This window comes from Tachyglossus aculeatus, unplaced genomic scaffold (genome assembly GCF_015852505.1).
Source record: "Tachyglossus aculeatus isolate mTacAcu1 unplaced genomic scaffold, mTacAcu1.pri scaffold_122_arrow_ctg1, whole genome shotgun sequence".
Classification (NCBI taxonomy): Eukaryota; Metazoa; Chordata; class Mammalia; order Monotremata; family Tachyglossidae; genus Tachyglossus; species Tachyglossus aculeatus.
The window spans coordinates 597,704-606,042 of record NW_024044851.1 but is presented as its reverse complement, the minus strand read 5'-3'; the positions used below and the strand labels follow the sequence as shown (position 1 = coordinate 606,042).

At 47.5% G+C, this 8,339-nt stretch overlaps 1 pseudogene; it reads right to left on the bottom strand.

Annotated features, from left to right (window-relative positions):
- Positions 1-475: 475 nt before the first annotated feature.
- Positions 476-1,666, bottom strand: LOC119922723 (annotated as a pseudogene).
- Positions 1,667-8,339: the final 6,673 nt, after the last annotated feature.

Genomic DNA, 8,339 nt, shown 5'->3' with positions numbered 1-8,339 from the left:
AGCAGCGTAGATGTTCATAGAAAACCTTTTTCAGGGAAGCCCATGACAACAAAGGTCCTCAGTGCGGACCCCAGGCGAGCACTTTATTAAAAAAAACTATTTTCTCTAGGATGTGAAGGGAGAAGGCCTTGCAGTGTGTGGGGGGGCATAGGAGTTGCGATCATGCTGACTAGGTGACCACGGATCAGAGCCCCAGCCCTTCCAAAACCCACCCCAGCCCTACGATGAGGGCAATAATGTTTTTGCTCCAAATCGAGGTAAAATCCACTTCTTCAACACAGGAGACAGGGACAAAACAGTAACTAAAATTTACATAACCATAACTGCAACATAACTGTAACTAAACTTTATTGAAAAACCCCTTAACCCCCACAAGCCATGCACGTGATCATAGAACGTCTTTCAGAGGAGCCCATGCCAACAAAGGTCCTCAGTCCGGACCCCAGTTGGGCTCCCCAGGGGCCGCCTCAGTCGGTCAGCGCCCACCCCGAGAGGAGGCAGTGCCCGTTGGCCCGGACACTTCCAGCCAAACATTCAGTCTCGGCAATGTCCCCCGGTGATGCCGCTCGCCGTTTCGGTCCCCGGCCTTCTCCCATACCCACTCGAGCACTAGAACCTCTTGGTCCAGTGGGTCTTGTTAGTCGGTCTGCGTTCCCCTCTGCTCCGCCCGCCATCCTTCCCTCGAGGGATGGGCGGCCTCCTACAAAGGCTGGGGCCTGTTCCAGGGAGAAGGCCCCCGAGCCGCTTCCCGCAGGCCGGAGCTTCCATGGCCTCCCTCGGCCTCGGCGCCAGGCAGCAGGGCCAGGACATCGGCCGGGAGGCCCGTGCGGAGGCACAAGTCCCATCCCAGGGAGGAACACAGCCAGTCGCAGCAATGGCTCCCGCCCGGGAACCAAGGAACCGTGGGCAGCTTCCGAAGGCCGGGCCCGGCGCCCCCATGGGCTCCGCGGGCCCTCAGCCCATCTTTTTCCCCGGCTGATTCTTCCAGCTTCTCTCTGGGCCTCGGCTCCTCCGCCTCCTCTACTTCCACCTCTTCCGGGCCCACGGGGTCCTGCTCCTCCATCTGCGTTCCCTTCTCCTTGCTCCACGCATGCTCAGGATTTTCTTCTGTCTCCTGCTGGACCAGCTCGCCACTCGCCTCACTGACCAACTCCTCTGCCCACTCCGGCTCCCCCTCCTCCGTCTGTGTCCCCTTCTCCTCAGTTTGCCATCCCTCGGGACTTTGTTCTGTCTCCCGGAGGTCCTGCTTGCCGTTCTCATCCCAATATATTCCCCGCATCCTCTCCAACTCTAGAGCCATTTCCTCGAATGGGTCACGTCCTTCTGCCTGGGTTTCCTCCTCGTCCCTCCACAGTTTCTCCTGCCTTTTCTGACCTTCCCCCTTTCGCACCAGGTCATCCTCTTTCTGGACCACAGAACCGAGTGTGTCCCCCTCCGCAGGGACCTGAGGCCCTTCCGGCCATCTGTGCTCTTTCAGGCATTCCTGGGCCTCGGCTTCTCCGTCTGGGGTTCTGTGGTCCTCCCACAGGTAGGGGCTTCCAAAGAGTTGGCGGCAGTAGATCCGCCCCACGCAGCAACAGCGTTGCTCACAGCAGTGCTCCGGGGCCGGAGTGGATTCTCCGAAGATGATGCCACAAAGGCGTCTCTGTGACGCGGAGATCTTCATGTTTCTAACCGGGTCCCGCTCGCAGTCTGCACCGGTCCAGGCAGCGACGAATGGAGAACTACCGCGAAGTCCCAACTCTCAGTATTTATGGACCCTCTTCCCGGCACCGAGGCTCTTCAGAGACAAAGGTGTGAATCCGTGTTTCTGTGCCACGCCTTCCTAGTTTGCTGGAATAGAGAGAATGTGTTCCCTCTTCTCGGAAGTTCCATGTGTGAAGGAGTCAGTGTTCTCGCCTTTAACCCATAGGTCATTCTCTCTTGCGTGAGCATTCACCCAACTTCCACCTTTTCTCCACATCTTTTTCCAGGTTTGTGGTGTAATTTGAACGGACCACTGCCTTACCTAAATTTTTCTAATTTTAACCTGTCTTCCCGTGTCCCGAAAGATGTGCAGGTGCCAGAATACCCTAAACTCTACGTATGTAGATATGCATACACATATTTTCATAGTATTTTAAGATTCCTCTAAATCTTAGTTCGCTGGAATACAGAGAGAATGTGTTCCCTCTTCTGGGAAGTTCTATGCGTGAAGGAGGCAGAATTCACACCATAGGTCATTCACTCTGGGGTGAGAACTCACCCATCTTCAACCTCTTTTCCAAATCTTTTTCCAAGCTTGTGGTGCAATTTGAAAGGACTATGGCCTTACCTAAATCTTTCTACTTTTGACCTTTCTCGTTTCCCCTCTTCTGTGGAATTGCCAGAATCCCCGGACTCCTTTTCTTTATGTATATGTATGTATATATATGGACAAATATATTTTCAGAGTTTATTAAGGTTCCACTATATATCTCCAAATGAGCACTTAAAGTTCCAAGAGTTGGACGGTGCTCTCCTAGAACAAAAATAATGATGATAATGATGATATTTGCTAAGCGCTTACTATATGCCAAGCATAAAATAATTTCATTCAAATCATACTCACTATTGATCAAATAAAACTGATGAAATAAAACTCTTTAATTAGAAACTTTTGACTAGAAAAATTGGAAAATGTGTTTTCACAAGGAGAAGAGCGCCTCATGGTTTGCCACTTGAATTTCCAATGAAAGTTATTATAATCCGTTAAGTGATTTAAAAAAAACATTTAAGCTGTAGAGAAGGCAAGAGTTTCAGTTGCGAATAAATGAATACCCACCACATGTTCTAATTCTACAGTGATATATCAGGATTAATTGCCCCTGGACAACCGTTCCTCGGGGGGGGTAGCAGGAGATTTAGAGGTTCTTATCCCATTGGATACCCCATACTTTCCATCCCACTTTTCATGAAAATACATTTCGCATATAATGCTTGATATGCTTTTGGGTTTAACTAGTTAGCATATCATGACATTGAGTATCTCTGCCATGAGCAAAGGAAGGCCTAATTACTCAAGAAACTCTTTAATTAGAAACTTTTGTATACAAAAACTGGAAAATGTGCTTTCACAAGATGAAGAACACCTCATGGTTTGTCACTTGAATTGCTAATAAAAATTATGGTATGTATCAATGGTATATCTTGTTAAGAACTAGTACTTCAATACATGACTGGTGAAAATCTCTTCATTCAATCTATTTATTGAGCGCTGACTGTGTGTAGAGCACTGTACTAAGCGCTTGAAAAGTACAATTCGGCATCAGAGACAATCCGTATCACGGAAAAATATAGTCCGTTCTGAAAGTGTTTATAATGTCGATAATCTGATAGATGATTTCAAAGAGTTGAGCTTTAAAAAGGTAAGGTTTCAGCTGAGAATAAATGTCCATCATATGTTCTAATTCTACAGAATTCTAATTTAATCGAGATGTTCCGGTGGCTTCCCCCCGCAATCCCTAGAGAGACACAGTCCCTGGTGGCAGAAGGGCTGATGATGGGAGAGGTCTCTCTCCCTTGTCCTGACCTGAGCTGATCTGAGCAGAGCCAGGTGCTGAACCTAGGGGATAACGGACGCAGGTGAGTGGGGCCAGGCATGCAGCCGCAGGCCAGGTCCCCAACTGGAAACATTGCCAACTCCCATTTCATCCATCTCCTGTCTTGTCTTCTCTTCTTTGAATATGGTCCCACCCCCACCAATCATACTCCTGCGCCTTTCCTGAGACACATTTCAGCATGGCTTAATGGAAAGAGCACGGGGCCTGGGAGTCAGAAGACGTGAATTCTCACCTTGGATCTACCACCTGTCTGCTGTGTGGCCTTGGGTAAGTCACTTTACTCATTTGTGCCTAAATTCACTCATTTATACAATGGGGATTAAAACTGTGAGCCCCACGTGGGACAACCTGATTACACTGTATCTACCCCAGCGCTTACAACAGTGCTTAGCACATAGTAAGCGCTTAACAAATACCATTATCATTATCATTACTATTACCCTGGACAAAGGGATAAGGTAGTGGGAGAGGTGACTGAGAAAAGGAATGTCAGTGTTTATCGCAACCCGAGGCGAGGGTGTTCCTTCCCTTTGCTGTCAATCTCTTCTTGGATCGACCGGTCTTTGATCAGCAGGTCCCAGCATTTGTCCTTGGAGATTTTGATGTAGTGAGCGTCTTTTAATTCTAATGCAGTCGAGATGTTCCGGTGGCTTACCCCCACAATCCCTAGAGAGACACAGTTCCTGGTGGCAGAAGGGCTGCTGATGGGAGAGGTCTCTCTCCCTTGTCCTGACCTGACCTGATCTGAGAAGAGCCAGGGACTGAACCTGGGGTATGAGGGATTCAGATGGGGTCGGACATGCAGCCGCAGGCCAGGTCCCCAACTGGAAACATTGCCAACTCCCATTTCATCCATCTCCCGTCTTCTCTTCTTTGGATATGGTCCCGCCCCTGCCAATCATACTCCAGAACCTTCCCTGAGACACATTTCAGCGTGGCATAATGGAAAGAGCACGGGCTTGGGAGTCAGAAGACGTGAATTCTCAATCAATCAATCGTATTTATTGAGCGCTTACTGTGTGCAGAGTATTGTACTAAGCGCTTGGGAAGTACAAGTTGGCAACATATAGAGACAGGATCTACCACTTGTCTACTGTATGGGCTTGGGTAAGTCACTTTACTCATTTGTGCCTAAATTCACTCATTTCTACAATGGGGATTAAAACCGTGAGCCCCACGTGGGACAACCTAATCATACTGTATCAACCTCAGTGCTTAAAACAGTGCTTGGAACGTAGTAAGCGCTTAACAAATACTATTATCATTATTATTACTATTACCCTGGACAATGGGATAAGGTAGTGGGAGAGGTGACTGAAAAAAGAAATGTCAGGGTTTATCGCAACACGAGGCTAGGATGTTCCTTCCCTTTGCTGTCAATCTCTTCCTGGATCGACCGCTCTTTGATCAACAGATCCTAGCATATGTCCTTGTAGATCTTGATGTGGTGAACGTCGTTTAATTTAAAGCCTAGAGTCAGTGGAGGGCTGTTATCTGGTGATGTGAAGGGAGAAGGATTTGCGATGTTGGTGGAGCGGTGCGGTGGGACACCGTGATGCCATCATGCCGAACTGCGTATGGCATCGCCACGTAGGAGAGGTGGAATGACTTCAAAAATGTGGTAAATCCTTTGTAATCCCTTCAGGGCAAACGCAACCAGGCCAAGGCCTTCCTCTGCCTCTAGGATGAGGGCAACGGTGTTTACCTTTGCTCTTGATCAGTGTACATTCCAGTTATTCAGCATAGGACACACGAGATAGAATGATCACTAAAATTGCACTTTATTGCAAAACTCTTTTCTCTAGGATGTGAAGGGATAAGGCCTTACAGTGTATGTGGGGGCATAGAGTTGCGATCATGTTGACTAGTGAGCACGGAGCAGAGCCCCAGCCCTCCCAAAACGCACCCCAGCCCTACGATGAGGGCAATAATGTTTTTGCCCCAAATCGGGGTAAAATCCACTTCTTCAACACAGGAGACAGGGACATAACTGTAACTAAAATAGCACTTTATTGAAAAACCCCTTAACCCCCACAAGCCACACACGTGATCATAAAAAGTATTTCAGTGGAATGAGCGTAGGCCAGACAATCAGAGGACATGAGTACTAATCCCGGCTCTGCCACTATTCTGCTGTGGGGCTGTGTGACAGTCACTTAACCTCTCAGTTACAGATGAGGTAACTGAGGTGCAGAGAAGTGAAGTGACTTGCCCAAGTCACAGATGAACACAAGCAAATGTTTGTTATTTATCAGAGAAAGCTTTGTGAGAAGACTGACAGTGTTCCAGAAATTCATTGTCTATGATCTGGTCGTGCCATTTCCCATTGAGTCTGGTTCATAACTGAAGGTGATGGAAAAGGTCATGGAGTCGGACGTGCCATCTATTGGTTGTTTCACTAGAGGGCACTGTGCCAGACAGAGAGGTGATTCTGATCATGTAGGTCACCTCTGGGCCTTTCCAGATTGCAGTTGCCTCTCTCTAAACTTCCCAGAGACACAATGGGAAAGCATGTAGCTTCCCTAGGGAGCCTTGTTGGAAAGAGGAGATTCTCTTTTCCACAGTGTTCTTATTCTCCGGTCACTGGATATCATTAGGAATAGACTCACGGCTGAGAAGGTCAGGGAAAAAGCCACATGGCTATTCATCAGCCATGGAGAATTCTCTTTCCTGTTTAGCAAAACATTGAACATGATGGTCTGTCGTCCATACAACAGGACGTAGAGCACTACAAGGACAACAACCCACTTGGCTGCCCTGACCTCGGGCATCAGTTTCGGGGGACGTCTGGGCCTGTGGAGGTGGTGGACCTGCCGATGGATTCTGTGCAAGATGGACACCGTGAAGCAACTGGCCACGCTCATGAAGCCCATGAACAACAGATCCCAGGTACTGACCACAACTGCATTTATCAAGTTGGTTGTCACACTGAAAGGGTCCTCTGTGCAATATTTAAAATCCAGCATGATTCTTACATTGGAGCCATTCCAGGGACCTCTCATGTTCATCACTCACCAAAATCAAAGAGGAGATTGAATATCCAGAGGATGAGGCAGGAGAAAAGGACGAAGTTGGGTAACTTAGCCTTACGTCTATCCCATCGGTGGTTTCTTGGGCTGATGGTGACAGCCTGATAGATGCGCAGGAGGCACGTGCTGCAGATGGACCGTCCACGGGCCACTCGGTAGAAGTACATGACCATTTTGCATCCCATGTCATCTAGGAAATTTCCCAGGCTCCAAATTTCCAGAGGATTTAGGACTCCCCCAGTGAGAAGGACGATGGTGTTGGCCAAGGTCAGGTGAACAAGGATGGAGTCAGAGGAGCTCAGTTGGTTGTTGGCACAGATAATGTGGATATAAAACAGCAAGAGGAATCCATTTGCTGAAAACCCAATGCCAACCTGTGTTAGAATTACAATCCCAAAGGTGATGTCCATTTGCCAAAATTTTCAGATGGAATTAGAGAAGACCTCCTGCGGGGCTATTTTGGGAGAGAGTGAGTTCAAGTGAGACTGAAAGAGAGAAAGAGAGATAGCATGAGGGCGAGTGTCCTACAATGTCACTGAGACCTAAAGGCATACATGCACCCCTTCATTTCGACTCACAGTTCAAAAAAGAAAAGAAATGTCCTTGCTTCTTTCGACATTGGATGCTCACCCCACCACAACCCTACAGCACTGAAGTAAATATCTTTAAACTGTATATTGTAAATTATCCATTTAGTCAGTGTCCCCATCTAGGCTTTAAACTCGTTTCAGGTTGTGAACCTATCTGCTAATTCTGTTGTATAATACTCTCTTAAATGCTTAGTACAGGGCTCTGAAAATAGTAAGCACTCATTTAATACCATTGATTGATTGAATGATTCTTAATGCTTCTGAAGTAATTTCGTCATTGTTCCCCAATTCTGCCAAGAAGAGGTGGAAAACACTAGTTTCGGCTCAGCAGTCAAGGCAGCTTTGTTATAGGATTTTTTCATTCTGGGAGCCTTCTGACTGGTCAAGAGGTATTGCTTCCACTATGCAAGCAGTGTCCCTCACTGGAAAGAACATGGGCCTAGGAGTCAGAGGACCTCTGTTCTAAACCCAGCTCCACCACTTGCCTGCTGCATGACTTTGGGTAAATCGCTTCACTTCTCTGCCTCAGTTACCTCATCGGTCAAATGGGGATTGAGACTGGGAGCCCCACGTGGGGTAGGGACTGCGTCTAACCTCATTAACCTGATCCAGCCCAGTGCTTAGAACAGTGCCTGGTACACAGTAAGCATTTAACAAATGTCACGATCGCTATCATTATGATTATTATGTGTGTCTCGGTTCTCTCCACTGCAAAAGTTTGATTCAATACCTGTTCTCCCTCCTACTTAGACTCATGTGGGATCTAATTATCTGGTGTGAACAGTTAATCTGGCATGTCCTCTCATATATACAGGGAAATGATATGGCATCATGGGAGATGGCTACCATTCATTATAAGATCAATATATCAGCCATCATGGAAAGAGCCCGGACTTTGGAGTCAGAGGTCGTGGGTTCGAATCCCAGCTCCACCACTTAGCTGCTGTGTGACTTTGGGTAAGTCACTTAACTTCTCTGTGCTTCAGTTCCCTCATCTGTAAAATGGGGATTAAAACTGTGAGCCCCATGTGGGACAACCTGATTACCCTGTACCTACTCCAGTGCTTAGAGCTGTGCTTGGCACAGAGTAAGAGCTTAACAAATACTAACATGAATTAATTAACTCCTCCTCCTCCAAT